Source organism: Salvelinus sp. IW2-2015, linkage group LG4p (assembly GCF_002910315.2).
Source record: "Salvelinus sp. IW2-2015 linkage group LG4p, ASM291031v2, whole genome shotgun sequence".
Lineage (NCBI taxonomy): Eukaryota > Metazoa > Chordata > Actinopteri > Salmoniformes > Salmonidae > Salvelinus > Salvelinus sp. IW2-2015.
In genome coordinates, this window is record NC_036841.1 from 922743 (window position 1) to 941974 (window position 19232).

Below are 19232 nucleotides of genomic sequence, written 5' to 3' on the forward strand. Positions count from 1 at the left end.
CACAGGGCGGGGTCGAGACCCAGGGTCTCGAGCTTGATGACGAGTTTGGAGGGTACTATGGTGTTAAATGCTGAGCTGTAGTCGATGAACAACATTCTCACATACAGTCGTATGAAAAAGTTTGGGCACCCCTCTGAGGCTGCATAATAATTTACTCTGTCGTCACAGAAAATGATCACAGTGGCATGCCATTCATTTTCTAATAAAATCTGAGTACTGGGGTATTGTCCAAATATTTTTAGTATAGCAATATTAAGTTGTATGAAATTAAATCAGATGTGAAAAATAGGCTATGCAAAAATGTGGGCACCCTTGTCATTCTGTTGATTTGAATACCTGTAACTACTTAGCACTGATTAATTGGAACACACAATTGGTTTGGTGAGCTCATTAAGCCTTGAACTTCATAGACAAGTGCATCCAATCACGTACCATCACAGGGGTGTGATCGTTCTACAATGGTCCCTGAAGCGTACGATCACACCCGTGTGATTAGAACACTCATTTAGAACGGCCAGTTTCGAATGATGCAACAATCAGCATTTGAACTGGCCACACTTTTTTCAGAAACTGTTTACACAAATACAGTCTTTACAAAGTTATGTCCAGAATGTGAGCAGTTTATTTTTGGATGCAATGTTCAGATATTCACACAAGTATCTATATCATTACACAATCATCCTAACCGGAAAAATGTAGGCTACATTTGTCCTAGCGCTAACTAAGGAAAGATTGATGCAACACAAGCTGTCATATTTTCTAACTCTCGGCTGACAAACTATAATATGAATTAGCTAATAGCAATTACTATATATAATTAATCACATCACGGGCGAGCTCACCGTTGAAAATAAAGTAAAACACTTTCTAGAAATCGAAAGTAATCCGACTAGTTTCAGCGCGCAGCCAGGCTTTTTTTCCTCACAGAAACCAAAGATAATAAGAGAAGACAAGATGAGTTTGGTCTGTTTATAGTATGCATGTTCAAGGGGTGTGTCGTCTACCATCGTTCACATCCAATTTCTGATGTTAGAGCATCTTTGGTCCGACAGACGATCAAGTGAAACCCAGAATGCATTGTATGTCAACAAAGATGGCTCCACACACAGCTGGAATTAGCTTAGCTCATCATAATCAGTACAACCTTCAAAACATTATTTTACACATTTACTATGTGCCCATTACAATCTCTGCAAAAATCGGAATGCATGATTTATCACCGGTAATTGAAAAACATGAATAAAATAGTAAATATATCAATAATACCACACATTTTCTGATAGTGATTTATTGATACAAATGGAGCGTGCAGGCAGTCAATCACGTAACCTCTCACTCCCACTCTGAGCCATTCAGTGTTGTTATGTACAGTATATCACAAAAGTGAGTACACCCCTCACATTTTTGTAAATATTTGAGTATATCTTTTCATGTGACAATACTGAAGAAATGACACTTTGCTACAATGTAAAGTAGTGAGTGTACAGCTTGTATAACAGTGTAAATTTGCTGTCCCTTCAAAATAACTCAACACACAGCCATTAATGTCCAAACCGCTGGCAACAAAAGTGAGTACACCCCTAAGTGAAAATGTCCAAATTGGGCCCAATTAGCCATTTTCCCTCCCCGGTGTCATGTGACTCATTAGTGTTACAAGGTCTCAGGTGTGAATGGGGAGCAGGTGTGTTAAATATGGTGTTATCGCTCTCACACTCCCTCATACTGACTGGTCACTGGAAGTTCAACATGGCACCTCATGGCAAAGAAATCTCTGAGGATCTGAAAAAAAGAATTGTTGCTCTACATAAAGATGGCCTGGGCTATAAGAAGATTGCCAAGACCCTGAAACTGAGCTGCAGCACGGTGGRCAAGACCATACAGCGGTTTAACTGGACAGGTTCCACTCAGAACAGGCCTCGCCATGGTCGACCAAAGAAGTTGAGTGCACGTGCTCAGCGTCATATCCAGAGGTTGTCTTTGGAAAATAGACGTATGAGTGCTGCAGAGGTTGAAGGGATGGGGGGTTAGCCTGTCAGTGCTCAGGCCATACGCCGTACACTGCATCAAATTGGCCTGCATGGCTGTCGTCCCAGAAGGAAGCCTCTTCTAAAGATGATGCACAAGAAAGCCCGCAAACAGTTTGCTGAAGACAAGCAGACTAAGGACATGGATTACTGGAACCATGTCCTGTGGTCTGATGAGACCAAGATAAACTTATTTGGTTCAGATGGTGTCAAGCGTGTGTGGCGGTAACCAGGTGAGGAGTACAAAGACAAGTGTGTCTTGCCTACAGTCAAGCATGGTGGTGGGAGTGTCATGGTCTGGGGCTGCATGAGTGCTGCCGGCACTGGGGAGCTACAGTTCATTGAGGGAACCATGAATGCCAACATGTACTGTGACATACTGAAGCAGAGCATGATCCCCTCCCTTCGGAGACTGGGCCGCAGGGCAGTATTCCAACATGATAACGACCCCAAACACACCTCCAAGACGACCACTGCCTTGCTAAAGAAGCTGAGGGTWAAGGTGATGGACTGGCCAAGCATGTCTCCAGACKTAAACCCTATTGAGRATCTGTGGMGCATCCTCAAATGGAAGYTGGAGGAGTGCAAGGTCTCTAACATCCACCAGCTCCGTGATGTCGTCATGGAGGAGTGGAAGAGGACTCCAGTGGCAACCTGTGAAGCTCTGGTGAACCCATGCCCAAGAGGGTTAAGGCAGTGCTGGAAAATGATGGTGGCCACACAAAATATTGACACTTTGGGCCCAATGTTGACATTTTCACTTAGCGGTGTACTCACTTTTGTTGCCAGCGGTTTAGACATGAATGGCTGGGTGCGTAGTTATTTTGAGGGGACAGCAGATTTACACTGTTATACAAGCTGTACACTCACTACTTTACATTGTAGCAAAGTGTCATTTCTTCAGTGTTGTCACATGAAAAGATATACTCAAATATTTACAAAAATGTGAGGGGTGTACTCACTTTTGTGATATACTGTATGTAGCTAATGAGCTAAGCTGTAGCATTAGCAATGTCTTTCAAAAGGAGACAACTCAGAAATGTGGAAATTCTGGAGATTTAAAAAAAAATCTGACTGAGTCTGAAAATTAGGAATCAGATTCTGACAGTGACAGAGGACCCCTTGTCCACTGACGAAGTCCCAGTTCCCTTTGAAGATGCTGGTGGTGATGGAGGCAGACCGATAGTGGATGAAGTACAGGAGATCTGTGGTAGCTGGAAGGCTGCCAGCCATTTCACCCCTCCTGGCCCTGCTGTTTGTATTGATGAGTCCCAGTCTGGAGTGCCATTTCCATCTGAGGCAGAGTGCTTCAAGTTGTTTCTGACAGAAGAGCTGGTGGGAGACATAGTAGAGACCAATCGCTATGCCTTGGAGCTACAGGAGAAGAGAGAGCCAGGAGTGGGGGGGACAACCACAATTAGTGAAATGTATACATTCCTGGTGACAGTAAAGAAGAACTCCCGAAAGAGAATACTGGAGCAGAGATCCTATGTTTGCAACTCCCTTCTTTGCCACCCTCTTTTCCCAAGACTGCTTTCTAGTTCTGCTGCTATGACTCCATTTCATCAACAACGCTACTGCCATCCTAAATGACCCATTATACAAATAAGAAATGTCAACAGCTGGCAGTAAAGTGCCATGACAAACGAGACATCCATGTCCTCTCCACTGTCCATACAGCAACCATGTCGGCCACAGAGAAGGTGGACCACCTGACGGGAGAGAAACAAACCAGACAGAGAAACATCAAACCAGACAATGCTTGACTATAACCTCAAAATGGGGGCAGTGGATAAGGCTGACATGATAAACAGCTTTGTGGAATGCACTCAGCAAACGACCAAGTGGTATAAGAGATTTTTCAATTTTTCCAGGGTAGCTTCAAAATACAACATGCCAATACTTCTGACGCATTTAGCATTATTTTACAGAGCTAATAGAAGAATGTAACTAGCTACATAAGCACGATTGAATATAACACCATAAAGGTGAGTAACGTTACCTCGCGTGTCCGCGGTCATACACAGTGAGCTACAGTAGAAACGGTATAACACGACACACAAACTATTATAACGTAATAAGACACTTACTTTGATAGAAACGCAGTTTGGATTTGAAGATGGGTGTCTGTAGTGACGCCTCTAGCACAGACGCTGTGTCACTTGGGAGTCATAAGGCCAGGGTAGCTTCAAAATACAATACATGCTAATACTTCCCTGACGCAATTAGCATTGTTTTGCAGAGCTAATAGAAGAATGTAACTAGCTACCTAAGCATTGAGTATAACACCATAAATGTTATGAAATGAGTAACGTTACATCGCGTATCCGTGGTTATAAGGAATATACACAAAAACATTGTTACAGTAGAAACGACATGCAGAAACTATTATAACATAATAAGGCACTTGCTTTGATAGAAACGCACACATTTCCAAAGTTAATATTGGTAATGAAAACAACTTTGATTGCGATGAAGACAACAGACAGAAAATATGGACACGTGTATGCAGGACGACAGATGAGCAAATGTCTGCAGATTTGAACTGCACAAACAATTGAGGGGAATTTTGTCCGGGTCAGAAATGTCCCAAAAACGTATTGGTTCGCAAAAGTAAAAATGACTACTTTTATGTGAATGAATTAGGCGGAACACACCTCATTTCAAACTGTTGTTAGAAAATAATTTAAAATTGACAAAAGAAAACAGGCTGCGTGCTTTGGTTTGAGGGCAGCGCGGATTAAATGTACTGTTACGTAACAATCACATCCAGGAATGGCGAGAACGTTCTAACATCACGCGCATAAAAAAACTCACGCTGGGGCGACCGTTGCACCTTGCCCAAACCGGCTGCGCGCGTGCGCCATCGTGCGCTATCGTGCATACATTTATTTCCCCCCCCCACACCAAACGCGACCACGACACGCAGGTTAAAATATCAAAACAAACTCTGAACCAATGACATTAATTTGTGGACAGGTCGAAAAGCATTAAACATGTATGCCAATGTAGCTTTTATTAGCTTGCACTTGCTAGCTAACGTTAATTTGTCCTATTTAGCTAGCTTGCTGTTGCTAGCTAATTTGCCTGGGACATAAACATTGAGTTGTTATTTTACCTGAAATGGCAAGGATCTCTACTCCGACAATTAATCCACATATAAAACGGCCAACCGAATCGTTTCTAGTCATCGCTCCTCCTTCCAGGCTTTTTCATCGTTTAAATTATATGGTGATCGCATCTAAACATTCAATGTATTAAGGTAAAACAGTTTTCGTCTTTCTATCACCCACGTGGGTATAACCAATGGGGAGATGGCACGTGGGTACCTGCTTCTATAAACCAATGAGGAGATGGGAGAGGCAGGACTTGCAGCGCGATCTGCGTCAGAAATAGGAAGACATCTATTTTAGCCCTTGGTGTCGCAGACCCTCGTTGGCGCACGCAAGCAGTGTGGGTGCAATAATTGAATAACATGGGTTTCTAAATTTATTTGCGACGCTCGCACACGCGACGTGTCGCGTCTGGTCAGCATGTTAGAGATATTTGGAACTCACGCATGAAAGGGTTAAGGTGACCAATTGCAAGTTGTTGTTCTCTTTGACTCTCCTCTGAAGAGTGGCAACATGGGGCCTCAAAACAACTCTCAAATGACCTGAAAACAAAGATTGTTCAACATTATGGTTTAGAGGAAGGCTACAAAAAGCTATCGCAGAGGTTTAAGCTGTCAGTGTCACTGTGAGGAACATAGTGAGGAATGGAAGACCACAGGCACAGTTCTTGTTAAGGCCAGAAGTGGCAGACCAAGTAAAATATCGGAGAGGCAAAGGCGAAGGATGGTGAGAACGGTCAAAAACAGCCCACAGACCACCTCCAAAGACCTACAACATCATCTTGCTGCAGATGGTGTCACTGTGCATCGTTCAACAATTCAGCGCACTTTGCACAAGGAGAAGCTGTATGGGAGAGTGAGTGCGGAAGAAGCCTTTTCTGCACACACGCCACAAACAGAGTCGCTTGAGGTATGCAAACGCACATTTGGACAAACCAGCTTCATTTTGGAATAAGGTGCTGTGGACTGATGAAAAAAAAGATTGAGCAATTTGGTCATAACAAGGGATGTTATGCATGGCGGCAAAAGAACACAGCGTTCCAAGAAAAACACTTGCTACCCACAGTAAAAATTGGTGGTGGTTCCATCATGCTGTGGGGCTGTGTGGCCAGTGCCGGTACTGGGAATCTTGTTAAAGTTGAGGGTCGCATGGATTCCACTCAATATTCAGCAGATTCTTGGAATAATGTTGAAGAATCAGTCACAAAGTTGAAGTTACGCCGGGGCTGGATATTTCAACAAGACAACGACCCAAAACACTGCTCAAAATCTACCTGGGCATTTATGCAGAGGAACAAGTACAATGTTCTGGAATGCCATCCCAGTCCCAGACCTGAATATCATTGAGAATCTGTGGGATGATTTGAAGCGGGCTGTCCATGCTCAGCAACCATCAAACCTAACTGAACTGGAGATGTTTTGTAAGGAGGAATGGTCCAAAATACCTTCATCCAGAATCCAGACACTCATTAGAGGCTATGGGAAGCATCTAGAGGCTGTTCTTTTAGCAAAAGGAGGCTCTACTAAATATTGATGTGATTTTTCTATTGGGGTGCCCAAATTTATGCATCTGTCTAATTTTGTTTTGGTGCATATTGCACAGTTTCTGTTAATCCAATAAACCTCATTTCACTACTGACATATTACTGTGTCCATCAGTTATTTGATAGATCAAAATGAAATTGCTGATCCAAACACCCAATTATTTATAAATGGAAATCATGGAAATTGTCAGGGGTGCCCAAACTTTTTCATACAACTGTAGGTATTCCTCTTGTCCAGATGGGTTAGGGCAGTGTGCAGTGTGGTTGTGATTGCGATTGCGTCGGTCTGTGGACCTATTGGGGCGGTAAGCAAATTGGAGTGGGTCTAGGGTGTCAAGTAGGGTGGAGGTGATATGGTCCTTGACTAGTCTCTCAAAGCACTCATGATGACGGAAGTGAGTGCTACGGGGCGGTCAGTTTAGCTCAGTTACCTTAGCTTTCTTGGGAACAGGAACAATGGTGGCCCTCTTGAAGAATGTGGGAACAGCAGACTGGGAATAGGATTGATTGAATATGTCCGTAAACACACCAGCCAGCTGGTCTGCGCATGCTCTGAGGACACAGCTGGGGATGCCGTCTGGGCCTGCAGCCTTGCGAGGGTTAACACGTTTAAATGTTGTACTCACTTCGGCTGCAGTGAAGGAGAGTCCGCAGGTTTTGGTAGCGGGCCGTGTCAGTGGCACTGTATTGTCCTCAAAGCGAGCAAAGAAGTTGTTTAGTCTGTCATCCTGGTCCGCGACGGGGCTGGTTTTCTTTTTGTAATCCGTGATTGACTGTAGACCCTGCCACATACCTCTTGTGTCTGAGCCTTTGAATTGCGACTCTACTTTGTCTCTATACTGACGCTTAGCTTGTTTGATTGCCTTGCGGAGGGAATAGCTACACTGTTAGTATTCGGTCATGTTTCCGGTCACCTTGCCCTGATTAAAAGCAGTGGTTCGCGCTTTCAGTTTCGCGCGAATGCTGCCGTCAATCCACAGTTTCTGGTTTGGGAATGTTTTAATCGTTGCTGTGGGTACGACATCGCCGATGCACTTGCTAATAAACTCGCTCACAGAATCAGCGTATTCATCAATGTTGTTGTTTGACGCAATGCGGAACATATCCCAGTCCACGTGATCGAAGCAATCTTGAAGCGTGGAATCAGATTGGTCGGACCAGGGTTGAACAGACCTGAGCGCAGGAGCTTCCTGATTTAGTCTCTGTCTATAGGCAGGGAGCAACAAAATGGAGTCGTGGTCAGCTTTTCCGAAAGGAGGGTGGGGGAGGGCCTTATATGCGTCACGGAAGTTAGAATAACAATGATCCAGGGTTTTACCAGCCCTGGTAGCACAATCGATATGCTGATAGAATTTAGGGAGTCTTGTTTTCAGATTAGCCTTGTTAAAATCCCCAGCTACAATGAATGCAGCCTCAGGATATGTGGTTTCCAGTTTACATAGAGTCAAATGAAGTTCGTTCAGGGCCATCGATGTGTCTGCTTGGGGGGGAATATATGCGGCTGTGATTATTATCGAAGAGAATTCTCTTGGTAGATAATGCAGTCGGCATTTGATTGTGAGGAAAACAAGTCAGGTGAACAGAAGGACTTGAGTTTCTGTTTGTTGTTATGATCACACCACGTCTCGTTAATCATAAGGCATACCCCCCCGCCCCTCTTCTTACCAGAAAGATGCTTGTTTCTGTCGGCGCAATGCATGAAGAAACCAGCTGGCTGTACCGACTCCGATAGCGTGTCTCGAGTGAGCCATATTTCCGTGAAGCAAAGAACGTTACAGTCTCTTATGTCTCTCTGGAATGCTACCCGTGCTCGGATTTCATCTACCTTGTTGTCTGGACATTGGCGAGTAGTATGCTCGGGAGCTGTGCGCGATGTGCCCGTCTACGGAGCCTGACCAGAAGACCGCTTCGTCTGCCCCTTTTACGGCGTCGTTGTTTTGGTTCGCCGGCTGGGATCCGATCCATTGTCCTGGGTGGTGGGCAAAACAGAGGATCRGRTTCGMGAAAGTCGTATTCCTGGTCGTAATGATGGTGAGTTGACGTTGCTCTAATATCCAATAGTTCCTCCCGACTGTATGTAATAAAACCTAAGATTACCTGGGGTACCAATGTAAGAAATAACACGTAAAAAAACAAAATACTGCATAGTTTCCTAGGAACGCGAAGTGAGGCAGCCATCTCTGTCGGCGCCGGAAGTTAGCTGTGGGTGATTCCCTGATCCACCTCTACGCAGACGACACCATTCTGTATACTTCTGGCCCTTCCTTGGACACTGTGCTAACCTCCAAACGAGCTTCAATGCCATACAACACTCCTTCTGTGGCCTCCAACTGCTCTTAAACGCTAGTAAAACCAAATGCATGCTTTTCAACCGTTCGCTGCCCGCACCCGCCCGCCCGGCTAGCATCACCACCCTGGACGGTTCCGACCTAGAATATGTGGACAACTATAAATACCTAGGTGTCTGGCTAGACTGTAAACTCTCCTTCCAGACTCATATTAAACATATCCAATCCAAAATCAAATCTAGAATCGGCTTTCTATTTCGCAACAAAGCCTCCTTCACTCACGCCGCCAAACTTACCCTAGTAAAACTGACTATCCTACCGATCCTCGACTTCGGCGATGTCATCTACAAAATAGCTTCCAACACTCTACTCAGCAAACTGGATGCAGTCTATCACAGTGCCATCCGTTTTGTTACCAAATCACCTTATACCACCCACCACTGCGACCTGTATGCTCTAGTTGGCTGGCCCTCGCTACATATTCGTCGCCAGACCCACTGGCTCCAAGTCATCTATAAGTCTATGCTAGGTAAAGCTCCGCCTTATCTCAGRTCACTGGTCACGATAACAACACCCACCCGTAGCACACGTTCCAGCAGGTATATCTCACTGATCATCCCCAAAGCCAACACCTKATTTGGCCGCCTTTCCTTCCAGTTCTCTGCTGCCAGTGACTGGAACGAATTGCAAAAATCGCTGAAGCTGGAGACTTATATTTCCCTCACCAACTTTAAACATCAGCTATCTGAGCAGCTAACCGATCGCTGCAGCTGTACATAGTCCATCTGTAAATAGCCCACCCAATCTACCTACCTCATCCCCATACTGTTTTTATTTACTTTTCTGCTCTTTTGCACACCCGTATCTCTACTTGCACATCATCATCTGATCATTTATCACTCCAGTGTCAATCTGCTAAATAGTAATTATTCACTCCTATGGCCTATTTATTGCATACCTCCTCATGCCTTTTGCACACACTGTATATATACTTTCTTTTTTTTCTACTGTGTCATTGACTTGTTTATTGTGTTATTGGCTTGTTTATTGTTTATTCCATGTGTAACTGTGTGGTTGTCTGTGTCACACTGCTTTGCAGGTCACAGTTGTAAATGAGAACTTGTTCTCAACTAGCCTACCTGGTTAAATAAAGGTGAAAATAAAAATAAATATGTATATACTGTACTCTATACCATCTATTGCATCTTGCCATCTTGATGTAATGTATCACTAGCCACTGTCACGCCCTGACCTTAGATATCTCTGTTTTAATATATATTTTGATTAGGTCAGGGTGTGACTGGGTGTGACTAGGGTGGGTACGCTAGTTTTTGTATGTCTAGGGGTTTTTGTATGTCTATGTTGGCCTGATATGGTTCCCAATCAGAGACAGCTGTTTATCGTTGTCTCTGATTGGGGATCATATTTAGGTAGCCATTTTCCTCATTTGTGTTGTGGGATCTTGTTTTTGTATAGTTGCCTTGTGCACTGCAATACTGCACGTTTGTTAGATTCTTTGTTGTTTTGTTGTAAGTTTCACTATTAAAGAATGTGGAACTCTACGTACGCTGCGCCTTGGTCCGATCCTTTCAACGAACATGACAGCCACTTTAAACAATGCCGCTTTATATAATGTTTTCATACCCTACATTACTCATCTCATATGTATATACTGTACTCTATACCATCTACTGCATCTAGCCTATGCCGTTCGGGCATCACTCATTCATATATTTTAATGTACATATTCGTATTCATTCCTTTACACTTGTGTGTATAAGGTAGTTGTTGTGAAATTGTTAGGTTATATTACTTGTTAGATATTATTGCATGGTCGGAACTAGAAGCACAAGCATTTCGCTACACTTGCATTAACATCTGCTAACCATGTGTATGTGACAAATAAAATTCGATTTGATTTGATTTAAGCATGATAGGGATCAGCATTACACCTGCATAAGACCTTTAAACCATGGCAACCATTTGTGCTACTTCAAGCTGCTAAATTTGGTTCAACAAGGTGTGTTAAAAATGTGCGTAACGTCATCCTTGACAACTAAACACAGTACTGTTGGTGTACACATGGTGTGAAAATCTACAATCCAACCAAGATAAGAGCACTTTAATCATACATCATTAAAGGCAGTGTGTAGCAGAATCACTGCATGGCCTTAAGCTCTACTCCAGCAGGATTTTATTGAGATAATCATTTGAATGCTTGGTGAGGAGAAATTAGATTGTGCCTTGAACTAAACATTTGATCACATGGGCAGCACTGTTGTACTGTGTTTAACTAGATGTGTCGATACAGATGCCAGCTGCTGCAGAGAGAGACTTTCACACAGTGACAGTGAAGCAGGGAATGAGACATGAGGCAGCTCCTACCACTACACAGAGAAACAAAATGGAACTAACACTGCTAGCACTGACTTTGCTGATAACTACTTTATTGAGTAAAAATGTACTTACTATGACTGTGATATGTGGTAGTCTCACCTAGCTATCTTAAGATGAATACACTAACTTGTAAGTCGTTCTGGATAAGAGCGTCCCTGGTTCTTAATGGCACCGAAGGAGATGGCCGCCGTTTTACGATCCCGTAACCAACTGTGCTATTGTGTATGTTTTTTTGCGTTATTTGTAACTTATTTTGCACATAATGTTTCTACCACCATGTCTTATGACCGAAAAGAGCTTCTTGATATCAGGGCAGCGATTACTCACCCCATACTGGAGGTATTCTTCTTCTTCAACGAGTCGAACGGGAAGGATTTACTTCAGACACCCGACAGGTTTATTTACGAGAGCTCTGCTTATCATTTCCTGTACATTGGTCTAAATACCTCACATTTCGTCATAAATGTCCCTCCTCCTCTCAGAAACAATGACAATATAGTTCACAAGTCTTCTCCTTCTCATACATTGCCTGCCACCTGTTATACAATCTACTACAAGCCCAAGGTCTCTCCCCTCCCTGGGTGGGGACAGAATGTCCTGAAAGGAACACAGTAGTACAGCTTGTCTGTCGATAGCTCCTCTTATCTCATACATTGTCTCACACTTGCACCCTGCTTACATACTAAAAAGGAACAAAAAGTCCTTGTACTAGTTCTGACTAAAGCTACACACATCAGATTTAGATTTATGATTCTAATAAATTTCGTACAATCATACAGTGACAGGGTAGAATTCTGTTAGTTATAGTTCTACGTTAAATGTATACATCATTTAGTCATTATTCATAAAATTCATAACACCCGGAAGCTTATAAGAAATTCCGCTATGGCCTCAGACGAACCATCAAACAGGCAAAGCATCAATACAGGACTAAGATTGACTTGTACTACACCAGTACCGATGTTCGTTGGATGTGGCAGGCCTTGCAAACTATTACAGACTGCAAAGGGAAGCACAGCCATGAGCTGCCCAGTGACACAAACCTATCAGACGAGCTACATTACTTCTAAGCTCGCTTCGAGGCAAGTAACGCTGAAACATGCATGAGAGCACCAGTTGTTCCGGATGACTGTGTGATCCCGCCAGCTGTTCCGGATGACTGTGTGATCCCGCTCTCCGTAGCCGATGTGAGTAAGACCTTTAAACGGGTCAACATTCACAAGGCTGATTACCAGGAGGTGTACTCTGAGCATACGCTGACCAACTGGCAAGTGTCTTCACTGACATTTTCAACCTGCCCCTGACTGAGTCTGCAATACCAACATGTTTCAAGCAGACCACCATAGTCCCTGTGCCCAAGAACACTAAGGTAACCTGCCTAAATGACTACAGACCCGTAAGCACTCACGTCTGTAGCCATGAAGTGCTTTGAAAGGCTGGTCATGGCTCACATCAACACCATTATCCTATAAACCCTAGACCCACTCCAATTTGCATACCACCCCAACAGATCCACAGATGATGCAATCTTTATTGCACTCCACACTGTCCTTTCCCACCTGGAGAAAAGGAACACCTGAATGAAAATGCTATTCATTGACTACAGCTCAGCGTTCAACACCATAGTGCCCTCAAAGCTCATTACTAAGCTATGGACCCTGGGACTAAACAGCTCCCTCTGCAGCTGGATCCTGGACTTCCTGACGGGCCGCCCCCAGGTGGTAAGGGTAGAGAACAACACATCTGCCACGCTGATCCTCAACACGGGGGCCCCTCAGGGGTGCGTGCTCAGTCCCCTCCTGTACACCCTGTTCACACATGACTGCATGGTCAGGCACGACTCCAACACCATCATCAAGTTTGCCGATGACACAACAGTGGTAGGCATGATCACCGACAACGATGAGACAGCCTACAGGGAGGAGGTCAGAGACCTGGCCGTGTGGTGCCAGGACAACAACCTCTCCCTCAACGTGATCAAGACAAAGGAGATGATTGTGGACTACAGGAAAAGGAGGACAGAGCACGCCCCCATTCTCATCGACGGGGCTGTAGTGGAACAGGTTGAGATCTTCAAGTTCCTTGGTGTCCACATCCCCAACAAACTATCATGGTCCGAACACATTAAGACAGTCGTGAAGAGGGCACGACAAAGCCTATTCCCAGTCAGGAGATTGAAAAGATTTGGCATGGGTCCTCAGATCCTCAAAAGGTTCTCTCGATGGTGCCTTTCCTCAAAAGGCACCATCGAGAGCATCCTGACTGGTTGCGTCACTGCCTGGTTTGGCAACTGCTCGGCCTCCGACCACAAGGCACTACAGAGGGTAGTGCGTACAGCCCAGTACATCACTGGAGCCAAGCTTCCTGCCATCCAGGCCCTCTATATCAGGCAGTGTCAGAGGAAGGCCCTAAAAATTGCCAAAGACTCCAGCCACCTTAGTCATAGACTGTTCTCTCTGCTACCGCACGGCAAGCGGTACCGGAGCACCAATTCTAGGTCCAAAAGGCTTCTTAACAGCTTCTACCCCCAAGCCATAAGCCTCCTGAACAGCTAATCAAAGGGCTACCCAGACCCCTCTTTTACTCTGCTGCTACTCTCTGTTTATAATCTATGCATAGTCACTTTAACTCTACCTACGTGTATATATTACCTCAATTACCTCGACTAACCGGTGCCCCTGCACATTGACTCTGTTTTTTTACTGCTACTTTTTAATTATTTGTTACTTTTATTTTTTATTTTCTACTGATCTATTTTTTACTTAATACTTTTTTTTCTTAACTTCTTAATTAAAGCATTGTTGGTTCAGGGCTTGTGAGTAAGCATTTCACTATTGCTGTTGTATTCGGCGCATGTGACAAATAAAATTTGATTTGATTTGATGAGATTAAAAATATATGAACTGATGGAGCAATGGGGAGGAGTACTTGCATCTTGTCAGGGATTCTTTGACTTTTCATATTTTAGAAACACACATTCTCCTTCTTGACACACACACATATGCACACACATGTGCACCACACATATGCACGCACACGGCACACAGCACACACAACACACAACACAACACACACCACACACACACACACACACACACACACACACACACCACACACACACACACACACACACACACACACACACACACACAACACACACACACAAATGAATGCATCTCTCTTTTCCTCTCCCACTTTCTCTCTCCCCCTTTCTAGCTCTCTCTCCCATCTGACTCTCCCTGTCACATCTCTCTTTCTCTCTCTAATATTTAGATGAAGTGCTTGTTTCAAGCCAAGCAAGGAGGCAGAAATAGCAGATGTGAATATATACAATTATTTGATTCAAATGTTCCATTAAAGCTGCCTGAGACACTCTTGGCAGGGTAATGATAAGCAGATTGTTTAGCTATTTATTTCTTCCTGCCGTTCCTGAGCCGTTCCTAGGTTGTCTGCGATCTCTCTCTCTCTCTCTCTTTCTCTCTCTCTCTCTCTCTCTCTCTCTCTCTCTCTCTCTCTCTCTCTCTCTCATCTCTCACTCTCACTCTCTCACTCTCACTCTCACTCTCACTCTCACTCTCACTTCACTCTCACTCTCTCTGTCACTCACTCTCTCTGTCACTCTCTCTCTCTCTGTCACTCTCTCTGAATTTGGAGCATTCAGCTGTATTTCTGTTAGTGAGGCATTGTTAGTCCATCCATCACCACCACCATCACCACCATAGTTAACTGTCATGATGACATCACAGTCTCCATCAGCTCCTCAGCTCTGACTGACACTCTCTTGAACACTTGAAGTACTTGAAGACAAGTAGGATTGTACAATGCTGATGAGACCAACTTTTGCTTTAGGATGTGTATAAGCATATTACTTCATTCTGAAATTGGTTTACTAACATCCCTGAGCAAATGATGATTAGCACTGAGGTGGCTATTATAATCAGTGTTACTGGGATCACAGCATCAGCTATTACATTGAACAAATTTGACCTCCTCTATGCTGCTAGTGTAGATGAATTCACCTACAGTTCTGTATCAGCCAATGCAGGCCGACTGGTGCATCATCATATCTGTGTGTCCTCTGGGATCTACACACTAATCTGATGAGTCACAGTCACATCTGTGTTGGTCTGTAATTACATTTAGAGATAACCTTGGTGCGCTACACCCACACCTTCCTTTTTCAAGTTAATTTGGTGTTAGTGGGAGAAAGAGGGAGAAGAGAAGATGCTGAGAGGGGAAAAGAAGGATGTGTGGCGAGAGGAAAAGAGAGAGGAAAAAGTGACCAAGTAAGAGGGGGATCAAAATCACTGAGTTCCTAAGGTTCACTGGTTTAGGTGATTATTATAGACCTACATTACTCCTCCATGCAGTCTCCATCACTCCCCTCCGGCCTCTAGATATCCCTTCCTATCGAATGTGTCCCATTAGAGTGTTGGCCCTCAGAGGGAGAACAGGCCAGTGTGCTGGGAATCACCCATTCAACTACAGTGGTGACAGCTGGCAGTGTCCTGCAGAGACTCCGTCAGCATCCTAAATTGCACCCTATTCCCTAAATAGTGCACTACTTTTGACCACTACTTTTGACCAGGGGCTTGAACCAAAATACAAAATACATGTTGAAGAAGAGTCCAGACACTTTTTTTTGGCAATTTCACAATACTTTTCCGTGTTTGAGCATGCGTTTGCTTTCTTGTTTCACCTCATTTGGAAGAAAAAGCACGCGAATGCTCGCTTACGGAAAAGTATTGCTCAAGTCCAACAAAATGGTATATTACGTTGCAGATTTTTTTTCTTCATTTATTTCACCTTTATTTAACCAGGTAGGCTAGTTGAAAACAAGTTCTCAATTACAACTGCGACCTGGCCAAGAAAAAGCAAAGCAGTGCAACACAAACACCAAATATAAATATTTAAATGTAAAATATAAATGTGTACAAGATCAAAAGAACAGCATCACTATACTGAGAGTGTTGCCGTTTTTAAAATTACGTATTTGGGTGTTTTTGTAGCCTTTGTTAAAGTTTTATCTGTGCACTGGCACTGCAGAGCGAGCCTGAGGAAGTCTATCACTGGTGTGGTAAGTTTCTCAAAACCAAGTGAAATTGGCCAAAAAGTGTCTGGACTCTTCTATAACATACCATTTACATTTACAAAAATTTAGATTTGGTTAAAAAAAAGCTACATTTTCCTTAAAGATCTTGGGGAGGTAGAGGACAGAGTAAGCTACATTTGAGAGAGAGTTGACAAGGTTCTATGTGGTAGACATTGGGCTTGTCTGAAAATGTGTGGTTTCTTACATTATTCTTACACAAATATTATTTGTCACATGTTATTTGTCATAGAATAGGTGTAGACTTTACCGTGAAATGCTTACTTACGAACCCTTTCCCAACAATGCAGACTTAAAAAGTTTTTTTTTTAAATGCTAAAAATGTAAAAGGAAATAACAGTAATGAGGCTATAAACAAGGAGTACCAGTACCGAGTCAATGTGCAGGGTACGAGGTAGTTGAGGTAAAATGTACATGTAGGTAAAAGTGACTAGGCAATCAGGATAGATAATAAACAGAGTAGCAGCAGCATATGTGAAGAGTGTGAAGGAATGTATGTTTGTGTTGGAGTGTCAATGTAGTATGTGTGAGTGTGTGGGTAGACTCCAGTGAGTGTGCATAGAGCCGGTGCAAGAGAGTCTGTGCAAATAATAAGGGGCTCTTAGGGGATAACTTGCTTAAATGTGTAGCACTCAAATATCGTACTGTAGGTGATGTACTGCTGCCATTTTAAGCTTGTGTGCTTGCTACACATTGGTAATTGCAGTTTAACCAGTTTAAACTGATTAAGCAACCAAGACTATAGCTACATTGGAAATTACTGTAAGGCACGATACAGATTTAATAATATTTCTACCATCACAATTTAAAATCCAAGCATATGTAAGAGACAATGACTGAGTTTCCACTGCAATGTCACTGCCCTTGAACTGTGTACATGAAAACAAGCTTACACGCTACATTAGCATGGATATAATTACACACAACGCCAAACACCATATTTTGGCCATAGAGCACATACACACTGTGAGAAACCGTCCTCACTATTCTGCCTTGTGCCATGTTGTGGCTTCTGGAAATTAGTCTTTTCCTGGCACCTATTGGCTGTCTTGCATCAATGCCAAGGGCACAATTTTCTACTTCAAACATAACGGAGACAATGGAGATTGAGGACAAAAAAGGTCAAAACATGCCTATAAGGAGAAAGTCAACTCAAGTCTGGTAGCCGGATAAGTTTGTGCTTTAGCCAAGTACTCGGTACTGTATGTGTCACGGTTCTCTAAAGTAGAACCCAGAAGCAGACCAGGACAAGGAGAGTAAGACGAAGGTGAGTATTTATTAACAAGTTTAAATGTAGTGATAGAAAAATCCAAGTAGCGGAGCGGGCAGCGGAGGTGAGTTGATGGAATTGAGTAAGCAGATCCAAGGAAGTAACTGAAGTCACCGACGACCAGGTAGGGATGGGATGAGTGTTCCGGGTGAATGACTGTAGACAGAAAAAACGAAGGTAAGTTCAAGGCAAGCAAGACGTACAAAACAACAAACTCTATCAAACTGGAGGCTGATACGCTGGCACAACATACTGTTCATGGCTAACGATCCGGCAGGGAATGGATGTCAGGTCAGCGCTTATGAAGTGGAGGGGTGATGATCAGGACCAGGTGTGCAGATAGCTGATGGGATACAGGTGCGGGTACTCAGAGATCCTCCAACTAGCTACGTCGCCCGGCAACCAGACAGGGTGCGTTCCAGGACACCGGAAAAAACACTCCAGGACAGAACACAGGCAAAAACAGACTCAGGAAGCGGGATTCGTGACAGTATGGTATGACAGTGAACACACGTCAGAGGAGTTGGCTGGTTGAAGTTTAAACAGATGGATACCAGGCGAAGAAAACATTTGATTACTAAGAGAAGAGTACCCATTCACAAAACTATTTCATGCTACTGTAAATGCAACCTGGTCTCAGAGCATTTTGTATTATTCTGTACGTAAATCTGAGAACACTCCATTTAGTATGATATGTTAAGTTTCTTATGGTATGTATTAATTTGTGGATATCCATTGCCAATTTTGTATGATATGTTACGGATTACAATTCGTATTATATGTTACGAATGCTAGGTGGTTAACATTAGCTAGCTTGCTAACATTAACTTTGCGTTATACGCCTATCCATCCAACCCAACCAACCACTTTATTTTCGTTTTAGCCTTAAATAACCATCTGTCTTAAGTAACCATGCCAAACGTAACATATTACACTAATTGTAGCGCTCCAATTTACATTTACTATTGTTATGTCTAGTTTATAAAACCAGGCTGGTAAATGAGATTACCTCAAGCTTGATAAAACAACCAGATATTATGAGTTCAGATCTTTTTGCCATATTTGGCATAGATTGGATTACCACAGTATTTGTTCAAACAATGAGCAACAGACAGGTGTCACTCCCTTGGCCCCATGAATTGGTCCTATTCAACCCCACCCCTGGAGAGCTCTCCCCCGCCATGCATGTCCCCACTCAGGGCAACAGATGTTTGGGAAATGTGACTGTAATCATTTGGGAAAGGCTGTTTAATTCCCAACTCAAGCTGCCCTTGTAGGAATCACGTGTGGCTGGGTGAGGATTAGCATGCATTGGTGCCATTGTGGGTTGGCACTTTCACTGTGACAGATGATGTCTAGATGCAGAAAGCTAGAACATGTTATCTCTGCATGGCCACTAGCATGACAAACCTACAGTCTAAAATGTATGCCACTCTAACCACACTAGCCTATGTTAGGCTTTTGATAAACCTCTATTGACACCAATG

General features: G+C 43.5%; 1 long non-coding RNA gene across 2 annotated transcripts; it reads right to left on the reverse strand.

Moving 5' to 3' along the window:
- Positions 1-1272: 1272 nt before the first annotated feature.
- LOC139023610 (uncharacterized) lies at positions 1273-4854 on the reverse strand. 2 transcript variants are annotated; one of them, XR_011474762.1, is made up of 2 exons: positions 4115-4854; positions 1273-3398 (listed from the first exon to the last, which is right to left on the reverse strand). It is a non-coding gene; the product is annotated as an uncharacterized lncRNA (long non-coding RNA). The 2 variants fall into 2 exon arrangements; XR_011474761.1 differs by having other exon boundaries at positions 1273-3736.
- Between the last annotated feature and the right edge of the window lie 14378 nt (positions 4855-19232).